Genomic DNA, 22,987 nt, shown 5'->3' with positions numbered 1-22,987 from the left:
CGTGTCTGCCATCGTGTACACGGAGGAGCTGATTCGAGACTCCCTTATTGCGGGCCTCAGTTCAAATTACATTCGGCAGAAACTGTTTGAAAAGGAGGGACTGGACTTAAAACAGGCTATAGATATAGCGCGATCGCTGGATATGGCCCAGAAGAACTCTGAATCCTGTTCCCCAGGCCACGCGGCCCACTCCGCCTCGTGCGCGCCGTGGGGGCTGCCATCTTGGAAGCCATCTTCACCTCCCAGGTCTCAGGCCAGCCCAGCACCATCGGAGCCCCAGCCTCCACCCAGGAGCCCCACTACTGCCGCGATGCATCGGGGCCTGAAATGCTACTTCTACGGCCAGGACAAACACTCCAGGCATCTGTGCCCAGCGAAGGGCACCACCTGTTTTAAATGCGGGAAGAAAGGACATTTCAGCAAAGTCTGCAGAGGGAACCCCACCTCCAACTTGGAAGCCATCTTGTCCACCCTCATGGAGTCCACCATCTTGCCCCGACTACACGGACCTCCAGGACCCACTGGTGGCCTCGATCACAGTGGATCAATCCAGGCCGCATCCGTTGTCTAAATCGATGATGGACATAGAGGTAAACGGGAACAAGGTTAAATGCTTGATTGACTGCGGGAGCACCGAAAGCTTTATTCATCCTAGCCTGGTAAAACGACCTTCACTAACGATAGTCCCCACACAGGGCAAAATCGCCATGGCCGATAAGACTCATACCTCAAAAATTACAGGTTTCTGCGCGGTTATGTTGTCGGTAAAAGGCAATGATTACAGAGATTTTAAACTATTGATAATGCCAGATCTCTGTGTGAGCATGATCTTGGATCTGGACTTCCAGTGCCACCACCAAAGTATCACGCTTACCTACAGTGGGTCCCAGCCGCCCCTCACAGTGTGCCGTCTGGCTACCCTGAAGGTCAAGCCGCCCTCTCTGTTCGCCAACCTCGCACCCAACTGTCGACCCATAGCGACCAAGAGTAGGCGGTACAGCTGGGAGGATAGACGGTTCATTGCGTCGGAAGTAGAAAGACTCAAGCGGGAGGGTATCATCGAATGCAGTACCAGCCCGTGGCGCGCCCAGGTAGTAGTAGTTAAGGGTAGCGAAAAGAAGCGGATGGTGATAGATTATAGCCAGACGGTTAATCTATACACCCAGCTAGATGCCTACCCTCTGCCCCGCATAGCGGATATGGTTAACCAAATCGCGCAATACTGGGTGTTTTCCACCATCGACCTAATATCGGCATACCACCAGCTCCCCATTAGGCCGGAGGACCGTCCATACACCGCCTTCAAGGTGAACGGACGTCTCTACCACTTCCTCAGAGTCCCCTTTGGGGTAACGAACGGGGTCTTGGTCTTCCAGCGGGAGATGGACCGCATGGTCGATGAGAACCAGTTAACAGCCACCTACCCATACCTGGACAACGTCACCATCTGCGGCCACGACCAGCAAGACCACGACTCGAACCTCGCGGGATTTCTGAAAACCACCCTCAGACTCAATCTCACCTACAACGAGGATAAGTGTGTCTTTAGCACCACGCGCCTCTGTATCCTGGGCTGCGTGGTGGAAAACGGGGAAATCGGTCCGGACCCCGACCGATTGCGCCCCCTACGGGAGCTACCCCTACCAAACACTCCCAAGGCCCTGAAAAGGTGCCTGGGGTTCTTCTCCTATTATGCCCAATGGGTCCCCAATTATTCCGACAAGGCCCATCCCCTCCTGAAATCAACGTCCTTCCCGCTCACGGCCGAGGCCCACGCCGCCTTCAACAGCATTAAACACGACATTGAGAAGGCCGCGCTGCGGGCAGTGGACGAAAACATCCCTTTCCAGGTCAAAAGCGATGCGTCCGACTTCGCTTTAGCAGCCACCCTCAACCAGGATGGGCGGCCCGTAGCCTTTTTTTCAAGAACCCTCCAAGGGCCCGAGATCAGGCACTCCTCGGTAGAGAAGGAGGCCCAGGCCATAGTGGAGGCAGTGCGGCACTGGAGGCACTACCTAGCCGGCAAACGCTTCACCCTGCTTACCAACCAGCGGTCGGTAGCCTTCATGTTTAACAACAAACAGAGGGGGAAGATCAAGAACGACAAAATTCTCAGGTGGCAGATCGAACTCTCCACGTTTGAGTACGACATAATATATAGGCCGGGGGCCCTCAACGAATCCCCCGATGCCCTATCACGAGGGATGTGTGCCAGCATCCAGGGGGACAGGCTACAGGGCCTCCACAATGGCCTCTGCCACCCGGGGGTCACCCGGCTATTCCACTTTATAAAATCCCGTAACCTGCCCTATTCCATCAAGGAGGTCCGGTCTATGACCAGGGATTGCCGCACCTGTGCGGAATGCAAGCCCCGTTTTTTCAGGCCCGACCGAGCCCACCTGATCAAAGCTACACGGCCATTTGAGCGCCTGAGCTTAGATTTCAAGGGACCACTCCCCTCCACCGACCGCAATGTGGACTTTCTCAACATTGTGGACGAGTACTCCCGCTTCCCATTCGCCTACCCCTGCCCAGATATGACCAGTGCCACGGTCATCAAGTGCCTCGGCAACCTGTTTTGCACGTTCGGCATGCCTAACTACATCCACACTGACAGGGGGGGCGTCGTTCATGAGCGATGAACTGCGCCAATACCTGCTGTCAAAGGGGATAGCCACGAGTCAGACCACTAGTTATAACCCCCGGGGTAATGGGCAAGTGGAGAGGGAGAACGCGACAGTGTGGAAGGCGGTCACCTTAGCACTAAGGTCTAAAGGCCTCCCCACCTCCCGCTGGCAGGAGGTCCTCCCAGACGTACTCCACTCGATAAGGTCGCTACTGTGTACTGCTACTAACGCCACTCCTCACGAAAAGATGTTTGTTTTTCCCCGCAAATCAACCTCAGGAGTATCCCTACCCTCGTGGCTCTCCACCCCAGGGACAGTCCTGTTACGGAAGCATGTGAGGGGCCGCAAAATGGATCCCCTCGTGGAGGCAGTACACCTACTCCATGCAAACCCACAGTATGCGTACGTCAAGCACGCCGACGGGCGTGAAGACACCGTGTCCATAAAGGACCTCGGCTCGGCAGGAAGCGACGACGACGACCCATCTCCACCACCCCCAGAAGAACCTCCACCATCCCCAGAGGTATCCTCACCACCCCCAGAAGTACCTGAAACACCCCCAGCACATGGGTATGCCCAGGAGGGCACCACGGACTCTCGGTCGGAACCCGAGGTTCTGTTGCGACGTTCAGGAAGGACTATCACACCCCCGGACAGACTAAATCTGTAGAAGGGGTGAATGTGATGAAATATATGCCTTCATCAGCCCATGTGTTTTATCTGCTTGTATTGTCTGAACCGCCCCCTTTTGTTCCTATTGTGTGTATTGGCTACGCCCCTGTCTTTTGCCATATAAAGGTCTCAAGAGCTGTATGAGTCATTCCTACCAGACGAACCCGATGTGGGAAGACCTGCAATGCTGCAATGTTCTTCGTGATTAAAAGCCTTCAGTTGAATCCTTGTCTTTGAGTTATTGATGGCATATCAGTCATAAATTAGTTTGCATCTGAATACCAATATGTGCTTCTGGTGCACAAAGCTCCGCTCCAGACCTGTAATGAAATCTGTTTGTCTTGATTCTGTATTCGTTTTGCACTCATGTATATTACCCTCCCCCACGGTGTATAGTTTCACTTCCTCTTTCCCGACTAACCTGGAAGGTTCCAGGTCTTGGCTCTTGGCTCCGATCCTGACTTCTCTTACATAAAGATCCCAGGATCTGTATGACTCATTCCTGTGAACCAGTCGGCGTGTTGAGATGTTAGCTCTGATCTTAGTGATTAAAAGCCAACTTGTTTAAGTCTATAACTTCTAGTTTTGTGGTTATTGAAGGCCCATCAATTTTAATCACTAAAGAATACTTGGATGGATCAACTCCTAAAACCAGAGCATCTGGACTTGGATCCACATTCTGCTGAAGCATCAAATCAATTTGGACACTGGCTCAAATGCTTCGAACTCTTCGCGGGGGCCTCATCCGCTAGCGAGGTAGATAAACTGAGTCTACTGACTACTCACGTAAGTCATTGGATTTATTCGTTCATCCGAGACACCACCTCTTACATGGAGGCCATCACTATCCTGAAGGCCCAATACCAGAGGCCGGTAAACGAAGTGTACGCCAGACATCTGCTGGCTACACGCAGGCAGCGACCAGAGGAATCAATGGACGATTTCTTACAGGGCCTAAAGGACCTGGTCCGGGACTGTAACTGCAAGGCCGTGACGGCCAACGCGTACTCTGACGAATTGGTCTGCGATTCCTTCATCACGGGCCTCAAATCGAATTATATCCGGCAGAGACTGCTGGAGAAGGAGGTCCTGGACTTAAAAAAGGCAGTGGCCACTGCGTGATCGCTGGACGTGGCCCAGAGAAACTCTGACTCTTATTCTTCCGGCCATGCGGCCCTCACTGCCTCGTGCGCGCCGAGGGGGCCGCCATCTTGGAATCAGCCATCTTCCCCATCCAGGTCTCAGACCAGCTCTACGCCGCCGGAGTCCCCACACAGAAGTTCACCCAGGAGTCCTACTACAGCGGCAATGTCTCGAGGCCCGAAATGCTACTTCTGCGGCCAGGCCAAGCACCCCAGACAACGATGCCCAGCGAAGGACGCTACATGCTTCAAATGTAAGAAAAAGGGGCATTTTAGCAAAGTCTGCAGGGGGAATCCGATTTCCAACTCCATCACCGCCTCGTGCATGCCGTGTGGGCCGCCATCTTGGGATCCACCATCTTTTCCCGACTCAACAGCCGCCCAGGACCCAACAGTGGCTTCGATCACGGTGGATCAATCCAGGCCACACCCGTTGACAAAATCCATGATGGACATACAGGTAAACTGGAATTTAACTAAATGTTTAATTGACTGTGGGAGTACCGAGAGTTTTATCCACCCTAGCCTGGTACGGTGGCACTCATTAACGGTAACCCCTACACGGAGCAGAATTGCTATGGCTGCTAAGCCCCACACTTCGGACATTTTGGGCTACTGTGTGGTAACACTGACTGTAAAAGGCACGGACTACAAGGATTTTAAACTCCTCGTGATGCCAGAACTCTGTGTTAATGTAATCTTGGGTCTGGACTTCCAGTGCCACCACGAAAGTGTCACGCTAGCATATGGCGGGTCCCAGCCGCCACTCACAGTCTGTGGCCTATCAACCTTAAAAATCAGCCCGCCCTCTTTATTCGCTAATCTCGCTCCGAACTGTTGGCCCATAGTGACCAAAAGTAGACGGTACAGTCTGGAAGACAGACACTTGATCAAGGCGGAAGTGGACAGACTCCTGTGGGAAGGCATTATTGAATGCAGTACCAGCCCGTGGCGTGCCCAAGTAGTCATAGTTAAAAATAGCGAAAAGAAACGGATGGTAATTGACTACAGCCAGACTGTTAATATTTATACCCAGCTGGACACCTACCCTTTACCCCGCATATCAGAAATGGTCAACCAGATTGCGCAATACCGAGTCTTCTCGACTATCGACCTCAAATCCGCGTATCACCAGCTCCCCATTAGAACGCAGGACCACCCATACACCGCCTTCGAGGCGAACGGGCGCCTCTACCATTTTCTCAGAGTGCCCTTCGGAGTAACAAATGGGGTCTCGGTCTTCCAACGTGAGATGGACCGCATGGTTGACGAGAATAAACTACAAGCTACCTACCCCTATCTGGACAATGTCACTATCTGCGGGCACAACCAGCAAGACCACGATCTAAATCTTGCGAGATTTTTAAAAACTGCCCTAAAGCTAAATCTAACCTACAACGAAGACAAATGTGTCTTCAACACAACCCGTCTCTGTATCCTCGGCTGTGTGGTGGAAGATGGGGTAATTGGACCAGACCCTGACCGATTACGCCCCCTAAAGGAACTGCCCCTGTCACACAATCCCAAAGCTTTAAAAGGTGCCTGGGATTTTTTTCGTATTATGCCCAATGGGTGCCCAATTACTCTGATAAGGCCCGACCCCTCATTAAATCGACGTCCTTCCCACTATCAGCTGAAGCTCGGGAGGCTTTCACCAGTATTAAACAGGACATTGAAAGGGCTGCAGTGTGTGCAGTGGACGAATACATTCCCTTTCAAGTCGAAAGCGATGCGTCAGACTTTGCCTTAGCTGCGACCCTCAATCAGGCTGGGAGACCTGTGGCCTTCTTCTCCCGAACCCTTCAGGGACCTGAAATCAGGCACTCTTCTGTTGAGAAGGAGGCACAGGCTATGGTGGAGGCAGTGCGGCACTGGAGACACTACCTAGCCGGCAAACGTTTCACCCTGCTCACCGACCAGCGGTCGGTGGCTTTCATGTTTAATAACAAACAAAGGGGGAAAATCAAGAATGACAAAATACTCAGGTGGAGGATCGAACTATCCACGTTCGACTATGATATTATGTACAGGCCGGGAGCCCTTAATGAACCCCCAGACGCCCTATCACGGGGAATGTGTGCCAGCATTCATACGGACAAATTACAGGGTCTCCACAATGACCTCTGTCACCCAGGGGTCACCCGACTATACCATTTTATAAAGTCCCACAATCTGCCCCACTCCATCGAGGAGGTCAGGGCAATGACCAGAGCCTGCCGCATCTGTGCAGAATGCAAGCCTCGTTTCTACAGGCCTGACCGTGCACACCTTATCAAAGCCACACGGCCATTCGAGCGCCTAAGTCTGGACTTCAAGGGACCCCTTCCCTCTGCCGACCGTAATGTATACTTCCTCAATATCATTGATGAATATTCCCGCTTCCCCTTCGCCGTTCCCTGCCCAGACATGACCAGTGCCACGGTCATCAAGTGTCTCTGTAATCTATTCTGCATGTTTGGCATGCCGAACTACATACACAGCGATAGGGGGACGTCATTCATGAGTGAAGAGCTGCGCCAGTTCTTGCTCTCGAAGGGGATAGCCACTAGCAGAACCACTAGCTACAACCCCCGGGGTAATGGGCAAGTGGAAAGGGAGAATGCTACTGTTTGGAAGGCTGTCACGTTAGCCTTAAAGTCAAAAGGCCTTCCGACCTCCCGCTGGCAGGAAGTCCTCCCAGACGTGCTCCACTCCATAAGGTCTCTGTTATGTACTGCCACTAACGCTACCCCTCATGAAAAGATGTTCGTTTTCCCCCGGAAATCCACCTCAGGCATATCTCTACCCGCGTGGCTGACGTCTCCGGGGACAGTATTATTGCGGAAGCACCTGAGAGGCCATAAAACAGACCCCCTTGTGGAAAAGGTACAGCTCCTCCATGCAAACCCTCAGTACGCCTATATCGAATACTCTGATGGGCGAGAGGACACTGTTTCCATAAAGGACCTCGCTCCCTCGGGGAGCGGAGAGAACGATGGGAGACTACCCGATGAAGACCTACACTACAAAGAGACAGGACGCCCAGAGGTATCAATACCCAACTTTAACCTGGAGGGCAATGCAGATAACCTGGAAGACACTGCGGAGGCCCGGACAGCGGAGGAACCAGAATCCACTCCCCTAGTGGATTTGCGCCGATCCCTGAGAACTGCAAAACCTCCTGACAGACTCACTTATATCAACTTTTAAGAAACATCACCCCGATGGACTAAATCTATAGAAGGGGTGAATGTAATGAAATCTGTTTGTCTTGATTCTCTATTCGTTTTGCACTCATGTATATTACCCTCCCCCACGGTGTATAGTTTCACTTCCTCTTTCCCGACTAACCTGGAAGGTTCCAGGTCTTGGCTCTTGGCTCCGCCCCTGACTTCTCTTACATAAAGATCCCAGGCTCTGTATGACTCATTCCTGTGAACCAGTCGGCATGTTGAGATGTTAGCTCTGATCTTAGTGATTAAAAGCCAACTTGTTTAAGTCTATAACTTCTAGTTTTGTGGTTACTGAAGGCCCATCAAGACCATTAAAGATAAAAGTTTTCCCAATGGATTGAGGTTGGGGCGAGAAGGAAAAGGCTCATCTCAGTCAATGTTTGGACAAGCTGGCCTTGAAATCGCATGAAAATTCATTTCCGAAACTTAAAAAATTTCTTGGGACACAATCCTGTCGATTTACACTGAGATCATATAAATTGTCCTCTCTAGTGCTGATCTCACCAGAATTTGTGGGGTCAGTTGCAAGGCGCCTCATTAACATGAGGCAGGTGGTAACAGCATCACTTCAGCTGCATCTGTAGCATCTGCCTGCCTGTTCACAGAAACTCCTGGCTTGGACCCCCACCGGTATGGTCCACATATGCTCTTGTGGAGGCTGGTATGACTCCACTCACTAGGTGTATCAGGCACCATACAAACATTGGGTCCCAACTGTAGAGCAAGAGCAGGAACTTACGGTTTAGGGAGACTTTGTCTGGCGTCCTTCCCCCTGCCCGCCATTTGCATTGTAAGGGGCAGGCTGAAGTTCTTTCACTTACAAGTGAGGAAACTCCTGAAACTAGCTGCCGTTCCCTGGGGTTCCACTGAATTTATAGTGGGAAACTATAGGAACTTCTGCAGAATTGTAGCCCCTTTGTGTGTGTATATGTATATACATCACAAATCAGTGGTGCCGCAAACTGTAAATATATAAAATAATGAAGACTTCGGTCAACCTTAGAAAGAGTAAAATAAATTGTGCAGTCGATGACAAATAGACTGAATTACGGCGTAGGATCTTGCATATGTTGTTGTCAAATTTAATAAAAAGTCAGTAAGTAATGTAATACAAGTAATAAAATGCTAATTGTGGGAAATATAATTAGATTTGTACAGCAATGGATTCAAAATGAATTCAATTTTCAGTATTGTAACTGAAAAGTTATGTATTCATTCGTAAGAATGTTCGTAAAGTACACTTTGAATCTTCTCTATTTTAAATGATAAAAGTTGCTTTAAAGTTGAACTGTATTGGTGTGCAAGAGGCTTTGTGCTTTTCTTTCTTTGCGAAGTGAATCCCGCAGTATAGAAATAACCTAACTTCAACATCCCACATTACAGTAGGTATGTCGAATAATCAAAAGGCACTGAAGCCACTGCTGGAACTCTCCAACACAGCTACAATTTGGCAACAATGCTGTTTTTAGAGCAAAAATCACAAAATGATCTGTTATTTAATGCAGGGGTAGCCTCAGACCACCATTGCAGGAGTCATTAACTGAAGGAATCAGTTATATTATACTACTTCACACAAAAGTCAAATGATTTAAAAAAAAAAAAACATTTTTATTGAAAAGTGATGTGCAGTTATTTTTCATCGAATAGAGCAGACTAAAAAGATTTTACGGGGTCCATGTCCTTTTGGATATTAAATGGAGTTCCTTGGATGACAAGGGAGATACAGAAGATGATGAAACAAAAAAGAGGGTGTATGATGCATGTCAGGTGAATTCTTCAAGGGAGAACCAGACCAAATACAATAAGTTGAGAGGGTAAGTGAAGATGAAAATAAGATTGGCAAAGAGAGAATATGAGAGTAGAATGGCGGTTAACATAAAAGGGAACCCAAAAATCTTCGACCGGCATGTAAACAGTAAGCAGGTAGTAAGAGGTGGGGTGGGACAAAGAAAGTGATATATGCTGAGAAGCGCAGGACAAGGCTAGAATACTCAATGAATACTTTGTATCGGTGTTTACTAAGGAGGTGGATGCTGACAAAATATCGGTAAAAGTGGAAAAGTTAGAAGCAATAGAAGGGGTGAAAATTGATAGACAGGATGTTCTAGAAAGGCTGGGTATGCTTAGAATGGATAAGTTACCCAGTCCAGATGGCTTGCATTCCAGGTTGCTAAGGGAATTGGGGGAGGAGATAGCGGAAGGGCTTGCCATAATTTTCCAATCTTCCCTAGATGCAGGGAGGTGCCTGAGGATTAGAAAATGGCAATTGTAACATCATTGTTCAAGAAAGGGTGTAAGGACAATCCTAGTAACTACAGGCCGGTCAGATTAACATCAGTGGTGGGTAAAGTTTTAGAAACAATAATCAAGGAAAAAATTAACAGGCACTTGGAGAGGTTTAAGCTAATTAAGGAGAGCCAACATGGATTTGTAAAAGGCAGATTGTGTTTGACTAATCTAAATGAATTTTTTGATGAAGTAACAGGGAGGATTGATGAAGGGAATGCAATGGATGTTATCTACATGGATTTTAGGAAGGCGTTTGACAAAGTACCACATAGAAGGCTGGTTAACAAAATTGAGGCTCATGGAATAGGTGGGTCAGTGGCAGCTTGGATAAGGAATTGGCTTAAGCAGAGAAAACAGTGAGTTGTGGTAAATGGCTGTTTTTCAGACTGGAGGATGGTAGACAGTGGTGTTCCCCAAGGGTCTGTGCTGGGGCCAATGCTTTTTTTGAGATAGATATATATATATATATATATAAATGACCTGGATATTGGAATACAGAGTAGAGCTTCTAAATTTGCCAATGACACCAAACTTGGGGGTGTGGCAAACAGTGAGGATGATACCAATTGACTGCAACAGGACATAGAAAGGCTAGCAGAATGGGCAGACAAGTGGCAGATGGAATTTAATACAGAAAAGTGTGAGGTGATGCATTTTGGCAGAAGGATCAGGGAGAGGCAATATACACTTAATGGCACAGTTTTAAAGAGTGTGCAGGGACAGAGGGACCTGGGAATTAATGTGCATAGGTCCCTGAAGGTGGCAGGACATATTGAGAGAGTGGTTAGCAAAGCATATGGGATCTTGGGCTTCATAAATAGAGGTACTGTGTACAAAAGTAGAGAGGTTATACTGAACCTCTATAGAGCGCTGGTTAGGCCACAACTAGAGTATTGCATCCAGTTCTGGTTACCACACTTTAGGAAGGATGTGAAGGCCCTTGAGAGGGTGCAGAGGAGATTTACCAGAATGGTTCCGGGGATGGGGGATCTTCGCTACAAGGACAGGTTGGAGAAGCTGGATTTGTTTTCACTAGAGCAAAGGAGGTTGAGGGGTGATTTGATAGAGGTGTACAAGATTATGATGTGTTTGGATAGGCTAGACGGGGAAAGGCTGTTCCCACTAGTTGATGGTACAAGGACTAGGGGACACAGATTTAAGGTTTTGGGCACGAGATACAGGGGGATGTGAGGAAAAACTTTTTTACGCAGCGAGTGGTGAGGACCTGGAACTCGCTGCCGACGGAATTGGTGGAAGCGGAGACACTCAATGTCTTCAAGGGGAGACTGGATAGGCACTTGAGGGAAATAAACTTGCAGGGCTACGGGGATAGAGCGGGGGGAATGGGACTGACTGGCTTGTTCTACAGAGAGCTGGCACAGACTCGATGGGCCAAATGGCCTCCTTTCTGTGCAGTTATGATTCTATGACTATTATTGATTAATATGGTGTTTGAGCTCCTTGTAGTAAATTAAGTCTTTTCTTAACCTCAATAAGTACTTCTGCATTATAGCCTGTGTATGCTAAAGCCAACTGCTGTCTTGGTTGAGGGTAATTAATTCAACACGGTCTCGAGATCAAATCTAGGATCTTCCCTGGTTTGTATGGATTAGTGCCATGCCGTATGGTATGTTTACTTATCAAGAACTGTTGCTCTTGGGGGTTGAATTTTTCTGAGCGTTCTCCCGATCGTCTGCCGTAACTTTGGCAGAAGGTCTGCGGAAACCCTGGAACAACGGTATAAATCTCTATGGGAATTAATGGCGTAACACTCTTGAGTGTTGCAGAGTTTCAAGTTATTAGACATTAATAGAATAATTTCCTCTTGATTTGGCATTAGGACACTCCACTGCAGCAACTTAGATGTTTCTCTGGCAGTAATATCACGATTTACGTAATTGTATGCTTTACGGTACTCTGGCATTAATGACTGGTGTACTAGCCAGTGTGGAGATCTGGCCCAACATTGAAATTCAGGAATCCTATCCTTCTTCTAGTCATCGTGGCTGGATTCCTATCCCCATCTAGCATGATTGTATCCGTCTTCTGGGAAAGCACAGCATGAAAAATATTTTACTAGGCAATGTCACCACTGATTTGCTTTGTTTTGTTTTTGTCACCACTCTATTTTTGAGAATGCACTATCTGGAGCAGACTTTATTTTCCATCGTTCCAACTCCACTTAACATATTCCAGTCATATGGGCAGTAATCAAATAACGCTGCACAATGCAAATACTGACTGGAAGCGAGGTAGGCACCCGGAAAAGTTCCATTGTTGATATTTATGAATCTGAAAGATTACTGAAAGGAATCTTTTGCCCTTTAAATAATTTAAACAATCACTGATTATAAGAACCCCAGACTTTACCTGTCTCCCACTCCTCAGGCTGCAGTGGGACCTGGCGTATCTGTGGAGGCTGGTACGTCTACTGAGTGGAGACATATTGGCATCTACAAGGGTGAATGTTGGCCCCATCAGTGGAGTCCAGACCAGGCAAGCGGCCTAGATCCCCAAAGACCAGGATGGTCTTCAAAACTGAGATGAGGAGGAACTACTTCACTCAGAGGGTGGTAGGTCCATGGAATATGCTGCCCCAAAAAGCTGTCGAAGCTACATCATTACATAAATTTAAAACAGAAATAGACAGTTTCCTAGAAGTAAAGGGAATTAAGGGTTACGGGGAGCGGGCAGGAATTTGGACATGAGTCTAGGTTCGGATCGGTCATGGCCCTGTGGGTAGCCTGATCCTGCTCCTGTTTCGTGTGTCTAATTCTGTTAGATTCAGGAGATAGTCCTGTCATAGTGGATTGGCGGTTAGGATCAGATCAGCCATGATCTTATTGAATGGCGGAGCAGGCTCGAGGGGCCAATTGGCCTACTCCTGCTCCTATTTCTTATGTTCTTATGATATTTTAAAAGATATTTGTATGTGGATCTCCTTGCTCAGGGTTGCTGAAATGATAATGGCCTGGGTCTGGCGGGCGGGTGCATGGGCAACCCGAGCCGCCAAGAGCTGGTGGGCACTGGAATTTCAGTCCAACATCGGCAAGCAGGTGCCACAGATGTTGCCAAAGTGGTGCTTAAACTGCCTGTTACATTCAAATGAGATGACCTCCCACTGACCCCAGAACCTCCAGTGGGGTCAGTGCTGAAGGGATTGCCCATTGAATCTCTCAAAAAAGACGCAGACATTATATCAGGACAAGACTTAGGCAATCTCAGCGCTATGGACCCTGTAAAGTCCTCCTCACTAACATCTCTGGACTGGTGTCCACATTGTTCCACAGTCTAGTCAAGCAACAGCCTGACATAGTCCTATTCAGAGAATTGTATCTATCAGCTAACATCACAGACTACTTCATTATAGTAAATAGCAAAATACTGCGGATGCTGGAAATCTGAAATAACAGAAAATGCTGGAAACACTCAGCAGGCCAGGCAGCTTCTGTGGAGAGAGAAACAGAGTTAACGTTTCAGGTCTGTGACCCTTCGTCAGAACTGGAAAAAGTTAGGAATGTAACAAGTTTTAAGCAGGTGCAGAGGCAGAGAAAGGAGGGGGGAGGGGAGGAAGGAACAAAAGAGACGGTCTGTGCTAGGGTGGAAGGCAGGAGAGATTAAATGTTGCAAATGGGGTTGGCAGAATCATCAATAGCTACCGCCTGAAAAAATGGGGGCAGAGGTTATGGTCTGAAATTGTTGAACTCAGTGTTGAGTCCAGAAGGCTGTAAAGTGCCTAATCGAAAGATGAGGTGCTGTTCTTCGAGCTTACGTCGAGCTTCATTGGAACAGTGTAAGAGGCCGAGGTCAGAGTGGGAGTGGAGCGGAGAATTAAAGTGACAGGCGACAGGAAGCTCGGGGTCACCCTTACGGACTGAATGTTATAATTCATTATAATCCCTGGATGTGTCCTGTGGTGGTGAGGGAACCAACTTTGGGAAGTAACCTACTAAACCTTATCAGCATGAACCTACCTGTCACAGACACATTAGTCCATGATAACATTGGTAGGAGTGACCACCTCATGGTCCTTGTGAAGGCGAAGTCTCATCTAAACTGTGAAGACATCCTCCATCCTCCATGTGGCACTACTGTCGTGCTAAGTGTGAGACTAAGGCCAGGTGTAGCAGTTCAAATTTGGGACTCTATGAGGCACTTTGGGCCAGCAGCAGCGGAATTACATACCACCACAATCTGTAACCTCAGTTCCTAGCACATCCCTCACTCCTCAATCACGATCAGGTCAGAAGACCAACATTGGTTCAATGCAAAGTGTAGAAGAGTGCATCGGGTGTAGCACCAGGTATACATTAGAATGAGGTACTAATCTAGTGTAGCTGCAACACAAGGCTAAACACCCAAAGCAGCAGGCTATAGACCGAGCCAAGATGTCCCACAACCAATAGATTAGTGCAAAGTTCTGTAGTCTACATCCACTGAAGAATGGAGGTTGACAATCAGGTAATTCATGGGAGGAGGAGACTCCATGAACATCCCAATCCTCAAACACAGTAGAGCCCAGCATGTGAGTGCAAGAGACCAGGCTGAAAGGTTTGAAAGTGTCTCCCTTATCTGAGGAAGGATGTTCTTGCCATGGAGGGAGTGCAGCGAAGATTCACCAGACTGATACCTGGGATGGCAGGAATGACGTATGAGGAGAGATTGGGTCGATTGGGCTTATATTTGCTAGAGTTTAGAAGAATGAGAGGGGATCTCATTGAAACTTATAACATTCTAACAGGACTAGACAGATTAGATGCAGGAAGGATGTTCCCAATGGCAGGGGAGTCCAGAACCAGGGGTCACAGTCTAAGGATAAGGGGTAAGCCATTTAGGACTGAGATGAGGAGGAATTTCTTCACCCAGAGAGTGGTGAACCTGTGGAATTCTCTACCACAGAAGGCAGTTGAGGCTAACTTATTAAATATATTCAAGAAAGAGTTGGATATATTTCTTAAGGCTAAAGGGATCAAGTGATATGGGGAGAAAGCAGGGACAGGGTACTGAATTTGGATGATCAGCCATGATCTCATTGAATGGCAGAACAGGCTTAAGGGGCCGAATGGCCTACTCCTGCTCCTATCTTCTGTGTTTCTATGTTTCTATGTCTTCAGACAAGTGTCAAGTGGACAAGCCTACTTGATCTCCTTCACAGATGCCAGTGCCCAGGTAATTCAATTCACTCCACATGACATTAGGAAGCAGTTGAGTGCACTGGACATAGTGAAGGCTATGGGCCCTGATAACATCCTGGTTATGATATACTTATCATAAAGTGATGCAAGGAGTCATCAATAGTGCCATCAAACAGCATCTACTTACCAATAGCTGTTCACCGATGCTCAGTTTGAGTTCTGACAGAACCATTCAGTTCCAGAACTCACTTCAGCCTTGAACCAGACTTGGACGCAAGAGCTGAATGCCAGAGGAGAGGTGAGAGTAACTGCCCTCGACATCAAGAGAGCATTCGACTATAAATGGTACCAAGGTGTCCTTGCAAAATTCAGTTCAATGGCTACTTGTCAGCCCAAATCTTCATGTTTCCCAGATCAATGGGAGTCAAAAGCAAAATACTCCAGCTGCTGGAATCTTAACTGGTCTGTCAGAGGCCAATCATCAAGCCAAGGACATTGCTACATCAGTTTCTCAGACCAGTGTCCAGGGCCCAATCATCTGCAGCTGCTTGCTATAATAGCCATCTATTTGTCATAAGGCCAGGAGTGGAACTGTTTGCTGTCAGTTACACAATGTTCATTTCCATTCATAACTCCTCCGATAATGAAGTAGCCCATTCCTGCCTACAGCAGGACCTGAACAACAGGTGATGAATAACATCCGTGCCAAAGAATGATCATCTCTAAAAAGGAAAAACCCAACCACCTCCTCCTGACTTTCAACAGCATCCCAATCACCAAGTCTCCCACCATTAACATCTTGGGGGTAACTGCTGACAAGACACTTAACCAGACAAAACATAGCAACACCATGGCTACAACTGGATACTGTGTGATCAGTGGCTCATCTCCTAATCCCTCAAAGCCTTTGCACCATCTAGAAGGCTCCAGTCAGGAGTATGATGGACTGCTGACCACATGCCTAGGTAGGTGCAACAACACTCAAAGCTCAAAAGCATACAGCACGGAGAAGCCTGCTTGATTAGTGCCCCTGCCACTGGATTCAATAGCTACCCACTCCATTGTCAGTGTACTGTGGCTGAGCAGAAACTTGAGCAAAAAAAAACTTCTTAAAACTAGCGCAAGTTTGAGCACAATTTGCACCAGGATCGCTAATTGTGCCCAAAGCAGAAACTCCTGGGCCTGTTGTTGTCTTCTATTACTTGTAACATGGTGACAATCCTGAGAGTTTGCGAGTTGGAAGCATGTGAAGCTGACTTACTTCATTGCTATGCAAGCAAATGTTTTCCAATCTCTTTAAATGTTGAAGCATAAACCAAAGACTATGCACTTAACCCAGTATTTTAACAAAATAAATGAGTATAGACTTTATAAAACATAAATCATACTTTTATCACCTGTTACGCACAAGCATAATAATCCAGCTGTCCTCTATGGTCTACAACAGCAGAGATTTGCAGAAGAAACACAAATAACAAAGTGAGAATGTTAGCCTTGCACTTTTTAAACCTGATACATAAATATTCCAGTAATATTACCATATTTTAAAATCAGATAAAGCAGATTTTATCTACAGTATGCAATTTAGTTAATTTCTTTTAATGAAACATATTCAAATCGGTAATGATTCTAAGACATCTGGTTTCTTTTCAGTTTATTATCTGTCTGCTTATTTTCTGCCATTGTCTGGTTTAAGAGAATCAAGTGTGCTTGGGAAAATGGTGGCATGCAGTTCATGGACCCCATAATTAGTTACACTTTAGCTCAGAGCAGTAATTAAATCTGCCACTTCTGCTCTGCTGATTCATTTATTTATTCATTTAATTGCTGAACTGAATGCTTCTTTATCTTCAGAAAAGGAACATTTTCTACAGAAAAAAAAGCATGACCTTTACTTCAGGGCCAGAGACGTGTGAAAGTAAACTGATAATATAATATCTATGTTAGACTTTTCTTGTTCTCCCACTTAGGAACATTCACTGTAAGAAAACAGCTGTTACAACTGAAAGGAATTTTTCTATAAGAGTTTTCTATCTCCTGTAAATTCAGATACTGTATTTCAAAGCACTAAGATATTTTTAAGAGACGCATCTGAAATATCACAGCTGCAAAGCATTGGTTCATTCATGGTTACTCCTGGTCAGTTTTGAAGCCGATTGTCCTACCCTCTGGTCCTTTACTGAGCAGATTTGGGCAGATCTTCTCATGTGGCACTAATTTAAATGATTGGATAAGAGGTTGTGAGCTCATTGTGCCTGACTCAGGCTTATCTGCCAAGGGCTAAGCTAGGAACAGCAAAGCTTCCTTCATACTAGCAGGGCTTTGGGCTCCTGTCCATCTGTCCACACTCGGAATTGTCAGACAAATAGGGACCACGCTTGTCCTAGCAGTGGAGGAGCAATAGTAAGACAGTATTTACATTTCATTAGGACGACAGTACAGAAACATCTCGGCAGGTCAGTAATTTTAATTTGATTTCATGTATCTATTATTGATGTAGTGTTACATCTTTTAAACTGACTTCAATGTTATTATTTTCTGTTGCTGCTGTTACTAATAGTTATCCCTTCTTAACAGAATAAGCATTTTTTTATATAAGATCTTAAGCTTCTAAGGGCTGATACATGTTTCAATAAACATATGCAAGGGTGAGCCCTCGAAACTTTATGTTTTTTAATGCTGTCAACCTTTTCTGCCAACTGCCTTATAGATACATGAATCTGCATGCCACCTTTGCTGCAAAAGGAGATTACATTTCTGTTTATACAATTGGTATAGAAAGAGAAATATTGGCAAAAGAGTACATTCTTATACGCTGCTGTGCCACTTTGACAGCATTTCATTTACACATTACTGTCTTAACTGTTAATGTTATTTAATGAGGCATTGGGATAATTAATAAACAGCTGGAATTTATTATTTTAAATACAATAGTTTGCTGTCTTTTCAGTGAATGTACGGAATCATGAAGAAACAAAGAACCTATTGTTAAACTATTCAAAACAAAGATGCTTAAAATGGTGCCTAAGTACTGCCCTGATGATGTTTCAATGGCAAGTAAAAGCATCAAAAGTTAATATTTTAACAAATCCATTTAATGAATAGTTTGAGTTGAGCATAAATACAGGGTGTCAATCAATAAATGTATATGTGTTGTAGGAATGTGCTGCTGGATGGGCAGTGACAATGTGTGGTCTAGGTTCACTTTGGAAAAGTTGAAACATTCATAATTTACTACACTAAGAGCAATTGCTGAGAAAATACCTTGTATGAGTTTTCCTTGCATGTTCTATTGAAAAGGTAGGAAGAACACTACCAACAAAAAATCTTTAATAGTTTCATGCGAAAATTGAGAGCCATTTTGTAATATGCATTATCCTTTGAGCAAAGGCGATCTGATCTTCCTCTCCCTTTAAAAAAAACCTTAGTCTTTTACAGTAGCTTTCTCTGTTGACCCTTTTCACTGCAGTCACTGGTGGGTACTTGGATTCTGCTTTTTTATTTTATTTTATTTCACAAATTCAAATGCTTTTTATAAAGACAAATATTTGTTTTGGATATTTGTTTTATTTCCTGAGACAATATGAGCATTAGTTAAACAATTGAAATGCTAAAATAAAATATAGAACACAACATTTTTGTTTGTTGCATTTAAAAATAACCTTACCTTAAGCTGTTTCTTCTACAATAACTTTTTTTTCTAATTACTATTTATCTTTTATTATATACTTACATAATCCAAGTATTAAAATATTGGAAATAGTCTGTATACAAACCAAAGTTTAACATTTTCTAATTGGTGCTGCCATTCTAGATATACACTGTATATAGATTAAATAATAAATCTCCCTTTGTAAGCCTTTAAAATGATAATCTCATGGAATTAAAAAATGAGCAAGTATTCATATATAAAAATAGGTCATATGGGTTTTAGGATTAAGCGGCAAATCCTAACCAATAGAATTTAGTTGAAAAGTTAGGTTTATTCAGTATATTTAGGATAACACATAGGGGCCAACATTCCTGACTGCTAATTTCCTGAAATCACATTTAGTCCATATTTAGTTCTGCTCTTAGGCTTTCTAACCCTCCGAAAAAAGATAATGGGGGAAAAATTTGGTTGCCTAGCGCCTCCCATTAGCGCCCTAAGAGGGCACTGATGGGGTGCAAAGCAACTAGCGCCCGGGTGCAGCGATGTTTGCGCCTGTACTGGCCTCGCTAGACGTGCTCCTATCTAGTTATCCAGCAAGTTAAACACTTATTCAAATAATTCCTCGTGAAGCCGGTTTGCTGTTTTGAAGCTTTACTTGAACAAGTTTGTGAAACTGTAAACAAAGACAAAGTATGTTTTGTACATAAACTGAGTACTATACATTAGATATTACGTAAGATATAACCATATTTACAACAGTAGAATAGACTAATTGTATAACTAACTAACATTTGGACTAACTTCTGTAACTACCAAATATTAACCTTTTATAAACAAAGTATTGTCAAATACTACACTGACAAAGTTGCTATCATGCTAACAAACAAAGATACTCACAGATATTGCGTCTGGCCTAACATATGAGATCAGATTACACTGGATTGCGAATCCCTCATGGAATTCTCCATTACTCTGCCAGGTTCTTTCTGGGAAAACCACTTCTGGGGTCAAACAGGAAGAAAGGTCAACTGACCTCTGCTGTATACAAACACTACTAACACAATGACCACCACCAGAGGGTGCTATCTGCATGTAAAAAGTCCATAAGTCCAGAACACTCCTCATCTGGGGTCGTTAACGACTGCACATAGTCCGAACTCTACTTGTCACTGGAGTCCTCTGGCAACAAGAGAAGAACCACCTCAGAGACGGGCCGAGAGAAGACCTTTGCTGTTCCTTCTTTGATGTCCACCTTTCTCACTCTCCCGTCCTGACTGGGATGGGACTTCACGATGATAGCCATAGGCCACTCATTCCTTTTTACCTGATTGTCCCTCATCAAGATAACATCTCCTTCTTTAAGATCTGGCTTCTTGTCCTGCCACTTGCGTCGGCTCTGTAGTGTGTTGAGGTACTCCCATCGCCACCTGCCCCAAAACGTGTCTGCCAGACTCTGGACCCGTTTCCATTCTTCCTTGAAGAGTTCTCTTTCCCCAAACTCTCCTGGAGGACAAGGGGAAACACCTGTCTTCTGGGTCAAAAGCATGGCCGGAGTGAGGATGAGGGGCGATTCTGGGTCTGAAGATACGGGAATGAGGGGCCTTGCATTCATCACGGCGGTGACCTCAGCCATCAGTGTGGTCAAGACCTCATGTGTGAGGCACGACGATCTACCTTGGAGAAGCATGCAGTCGAGGATACGGCGGGCAATGCCGATCATACGCTCCCATGCACCACCCATGTGGGATGAGTGAGGTGGGTTAAATACCCAGGTACATTTCTGCTCTTGGAGATACTTCTCCACCCTCTGAGCTGGAACTGGATCCATCCATTTTCAGCTCTCTGCAAGCGCCAACAAAGTTTGTGCCGCAATCCGAGCGTATTTGCTTTGCCGGGCCTCTAATTGGGAAAAACCTTCTCAGAGCGTTTATGAAGCTGGAGGTGCTCATTGTTTCTATAACTTCGATGTGTACAGCTCTTGCGGACATATATGAGAAGATCACCGCCCACCTTTTGCTATTGGCATGTCCTCCTCTGGTGCGGCGTGAGACCACATCCCATGGTCCGAAGACGTCTACGCCTACGTAGGTGAAAGGTGGTGCTACTTGTAGCTGCTCGGCGGGCAGATCTGCCATCTGTTGGTGCTCCGTCTTCCCACGGAGTTTTTTGCAGGTGACACATTTGAAAAGCGTGCCGCTGATACATCTCTTAGCTCCAACCAACCAGAGGCCGTCTGCTTTGATGGCACCTTCGGTGAAATGTCTGCCCTGGTGCTTCACAGCCTCATGATGATGACGCACAAGCAGAGTGGCCAGGTGATGACGACCTGGAATGAGGATGGGGTTGGTTGCATTCGTTCCTAGTTGAGACTGTGATATGCGTCTCCCAACTCTGAGAAGTCCGTCGGTGTCAACGATAGGATGCAGCTTCCGTAGACTGCTGTGAGGGGGTAGGTTGCGTTCTGCTGCTATGCACTTCAACTCTTCTGAGTAACACTCGTGTTGGACACTCTTTATCACAAGGATTGTGGCTCTCTCGAGCTCCTCTTTAGAGGGACTCTTACAACAGATGTGCCACCCATGGCAGCTACTCTCTTGTGTAGACTGGGAGAAGGTATGAGCTATGTGGGTTAGGCGTGCTACCGTCTTTATGAGAGTGTTCCATTTGGAGAAACGCTCGAAGCGTTTGGTGCTCATCAGGTCCCTAGAGATTTGAGTAACGTTCGCTGTGGCTTGTGGGCGTATCTCGGAGTCAGAAACAGGGTTGAGGAGGTCGAATGACTCGTTGATTTCGGCGAAGTATGGGGACGGATCCTGAAGAAAAGCAGGACCTGACAGCCAAGTCGTGCTGCTGAGTAGGGACGCTGTTACAGATCTAGACCCATGGTCAGCTGGGTTCAGGTCTGTAGGGATGTACCTCCACTGGTCGGGGGATGTGGACTGTCGAATACGTTGGACCCTGTTGTTCACGTATACGTAGAACCATCTACTTTGGTTATGGATGTATCCTAGCACCACTTTGCTGTCTATATAATATGTGATGCTGTCGAACTTCAGATCAATCTCCTCTTCTATGAACTCTGCAATCTCAACTGCTAATACTGCTGCGCGCAGTTCTAATCTGGGTATGGTGAGGTCTGGCTGGGGTGCCAACTTGGCCTTACCAAAGACGAAGCCGATTTTGCTTTGTCCATCTTGAGTGGTGACCTTCAGATAAGCCACACCTGCAATGGCCTTAGCGGATGCGTCTGCAAAGACACAAAGCTCTTTGAATTGGGCATTTAAGGGAGAGAAAGACATGTAGGAGTGAGGTATTCAGATCTCCTGTAAGTCTTGGAGTGAGTCTCTCCATCTGTCCCACTCTGCTTCCATCTCTTCAGGGAGAGGTGAATCCCACTCTTCAGCGCGTGTGGAGAGTTCCCCGAGGAGCAGCCTGCCTTGTATGGTGACAGGGGCTAAGAAGCCGAGAGGGTCGTATAGGCTGTTGACTGTAGAGAGCACTCCTCTATGTGTGAAGGGTTTCTTGGCATCTAAGACTTGGAACGTGAACGTGTCTGTTGCTATGTTCCAAGACACTCCTAGGCTACGCTGTAAGGGGAGGTCATCAGTGAAGAGGTCTAGATCCTTGACGTCCATAGCACGATCTCCAGAGGGGAATGCCTCCATCACTGCTGGTCTGTTAGAGGCTATCTTGTGCAGCCTGAGGTTGGATAGTGCAAGTAGTTCCTTAGCTCGTCCGAGGGTACTGATGGCCTCTGCTTCGGTCGGGAATGACTTCAGTGCGTCATCAACATAGAACTCTCGTTCGATGAACCCTCTCACATCACTGCCAAAGTCGTCATCTTCTTCCTTGGCAGCCCTCCTCAGTCCGTATATGGCGACAGCAGGAGACGGGCTATTCCCGAAGACATGGACATGCATTCTGTAGTCCACAATATCTCTATTGGGGTCGTTGTCCCGATACCACAGGAAGCGGAGGAAGTCTCTGTGGTCTTCTCTCACCACAAAGCAATGAAACATGTGCTGGATATCAGCAGTGATGGCGATGGGCTCTTTCCTGAATCTCATGAGTACCCCCAAGAGGCTGTTGTTGAGATCGGGCCCTGTGAGGAGTACGTCGTTGAGAGAGACTCCCTGATATGGTGCACTGGAGTGAAACACCACGCCCACGCGGATCTGTTCCGGCTTTTTGGGGTGATAGACTCTGAAGGAAGGGAGGTACCAACACTCTTGGCCTTCCTGGAGTGGAGGAGCTATCT

At 46.4% G+C, this 22,987-nt stretch overlaps 1 protein-coding gene across 20 annotated transcripts in view; it reads left to right on the top strand.

The window, feature by feature from the left end:
* LOC147117288 (poly(rC)-binding protein 3) overlaps nt 1–22,987 on the top strand; it is a 676,376-nt gene that overhangs the window by 435,047 nt on the left and 218,342 nt on the right. For 4 of the 20 annotated variants that reach the window (XM_085988151.1, XM_085988152.1, XM_085988138.1 and 1 more), the window contains exon 1: nt 17,330–17,533. The exons of 9 other annotated variants lie outside the window; for them this stretch is intronic. The gene's annotated coding sequence lies outside the window, so the exon portion shown is untranslated. Of the gene's footprint in view, nt 1–17,326; nt 17,534–22,987 lie in introns of those variants that run through there. 7 more of the 20 variants (XM_085988155.1, XM_085988154.1, XM_085988153.1 and 4 more) reach the window with 5 other exon arrangements.

This window comes from Somniosus microcephalus, chromosome 5, assembly GCF_052327205.1.
Source record: "Somniosus microcephalus isolate GS21.2 chromosome 5, FLI_Smic_1.0, whole genome shotgun sequence".
In the NCBI taxonomy this organism is placed as follows: Eukaryota; Metazoa; Chordata; class Chondrichthyes; order Squaliformes; family Somniosidae; genus Somniosus; species Somniosus microcephalus.
The sequence above is the reverse complement of the archived record's forward strand: the minus strand, read 5'-3'. Positions and strand labels throughout refer to the sequence as shown.